General features: G+C 40.7%; 1 pseudogene; it reads left to right on the top strand.

The window, feature by feature from the left end:
- The first annotated feature begins 1,105 nt into the window (after window positions 1-1,105).
- LOC136859385 (5S ribosomal RNA) lies at window positions 1,106-1,224 on the top strand (annotated as a pseudogene).
- The last annotated feature ends 1,418 nt before the right edge of the window (window positions 1,225-2,642 follow it).

Genomic DNA, 2,642 nt, shown 5'->3' with positions numbered 1-2,642 from the left:
ACAATAACACGCAGTTACCTATACATGGCAGATGCCGCCCACCCTCATCGGAGGGTCTGCTTTACAAGGGCTGCACTCGGCTAGAAATATCCATACGAAATTATTATAGTGCTACAGAAGATCTCCACATACCTAATTCCATAAACTACATCATTCGATAGCTTAAAATCGAGACAACATTTATCCTACACGCTTTATTTATTCTACAAGCTTCCCTCAATTTGGCATAAATCAGGCATTTATGGGACATTTTATAATGACAAAGAAGAAATCCATATTTTAATGTCCTGGTTTGAAATCTTAATTTGCATACACACTAGTTTTCTACTGCACGTAATTCCAGCAATAAACAGATTAAGAAGAAGAAGAAGATTACGAGAGAGTTTTCTGGCTTTCCTTACTACATTTTTCTTTGGTAACTGGAGGTGTTTCAGGCAGGTAAATTTAATGTAGCCGAAATTAATAATTAGGATGAAAATTCAGATATTAGGTTCCAATTTCGAGCATGAAAAACGAGAATAAATGTTGTCCCGATTTTAAGCTATCGAATGATGTATTTTATGGAATTAGGTACGTGGAGATCTTCTATAGCACTGTCATCGCTGTAGTCCCAAAATTCTTACAAGGTATACTCTAATTCAGGGCATGACAAATCTCAGATTTCAAACTACTCTGGCATTTGAAATTAGTTACAAGCTTCCTTCAATTTGGCATAAATCAGGCTTATATGGGACATTTTATAATGACAAAGAAGAAATCCATATTTGAATGTCCTGGTTTGAAATCTTAATTTGCATACGCATTAGTTTTCTACTGCATGTGATTCCAGCAATTAAACGAATACCCAAGGTGCCTATTTTGATTTGCGATCACACTTTTAGCTGGAACAAACTCTTGTTGTATGTTGCAGCCGTATCTTCACATATTTCTCAGGCTTAAATCGATCAACTGGTGAGGCATTTGAATGTATAGTCAGCCCAAAACATATTCATCTATTTGCTGTTTTGGGAATGAAACCTGTCTATATACCGTGAAAAGACGAAAATAAACACAAAACAAATGTGGTCGGATGGCGATAGGTCAGTACATCATTATACAAAATCAAGCCAATGGCCATTCCTTGTTGAATACACCGGTTGTCGTCCTATCACCGCAATTAAGGAACATTGGGCGTGGTCAGTACTTGGATGGGTGACCGCTGGGGTACACCACGTGCCGTTGGCTCAATTCCCTTTTGATCTCTATAGGTCGACGCCCCAAACAAAAAGCATTAAAAAAATTCAAAATCAAAACCAAAAAATATATTCGACGCCATTACAAGGGTACCAAAACGTAAAATCTCCGTTATTAGCTAGTTCATAAAGTATTTGTCTACGCTAGGAATGGCTGTTTTTAACGCGAGATCGGGGGTTAAACGTCACTCGTAATTAACGCACGCGCTGGTGTCACCCTGCCGCAACTCACTCAAAACATATTGTTGTGAACGGCTCTGGAGACGCGTAGGTTGTACAATGGGTCGGAAAGGTAAAGAGACGAGTGTAACGGGGATGAAGCTCATTCTGCGCTTGCATAATCAGTGCAAACCGTCCTATGCGATTGCAAAGTTAGTGAACAGACCTCGGTTCAGTGGGTGGTGGATCGCTTCTGCACAACAAAAGCATTCCACAACAAGCCGCGGAGTGGTCGTCCTCGGGCACTGACCGATCAAGACGAAAGATTTATTACGCTTGAAATCAAGAACAATCCAAGACTTAGTGCACCGAATTTGTCTGGTGATCTGGAGAGGAGAGGCACAAAGGTATGTGTTAGCACAGTAAGGAATACCTGCAAACAAAATGCGTACAATGGCCAGGTAGCTCGCAAGAAATGTTGGATGAGTGCGACGAATCGCAAGAGAGGCTTGCTTTCACCAAATAACTTATCTTTAAGGACGAGGACTTCTGCAATGAAGTCATATTTTCGGAGGAAAGCAAATACAACATATTTGGGTCAGATGGTAGGCGAATGGTTTGGCGGAAGAAAAATATGGGGATGCTGCCGTAGAACCTTTTGGCCACAGTGAAACGCGGTGGGGGTTCCCTCATGGTATGGGGGTGCATGAGTGCAGCAGGTGTAGGAGAATTACATGTCATAGAAGGAGCAATGGATCACAAGATGTAAATAAATGTTTCAAAGGAAACTTTGAACACCAGTGCCGAAAAATTGAGTCTGCAAGGCACGTACATCTTCCAACAGGACAACGTTCCGAAGCACACACCTCTAAATACTAAACTGTGGCCTTTATATAACACCCTAAAATAACTCAGTATACCTCCTCAGAGCCCAGCTATGAATCCAATGGAACACCTGTGGAAAGTGCTGGAAGGTAACATCAGGAATCGGTGAATTTCTTACAAGAACGGCTTGAAACAAGCTCTGCAAGACGAATGGGACAAAATTCCATCCTCCAGCACGCCTAACTTGGTGCGTTCCATGCCGCAAAGATTGCAAGCAGTGAAAGGGAAACCATGACAAGTATTAATTTCTATTGTTATGTACAGTAAGGACGAATACTTTATGATCTGGTGAAGAAGTGCACTTTTAGGTTTTGCAATATTTTTATCGCTTAGAATGTATGTTTATTTTTGTTTAGTAATAGTAGT

This window comes from Anabrus simplex, chromosome 1 (genome assembly GCF_040414725.1).
Source record: "Anabrus simplex isolate iqAnaSimp1 chromosome 1, ASM4041472v1, whole genome shotgun sequence".
NCBI classification, from domain to species: Eukaryota; Metazoa; Arthropoda; class Insecta; order Orthoptera; family Tettigoniidae; genus Anabrus; species Anabrus simplex.
Note: the sequence above shows the minus strand (reverse complement) of the source record. Positions and strands in the feature narration are given on the sequence as shown.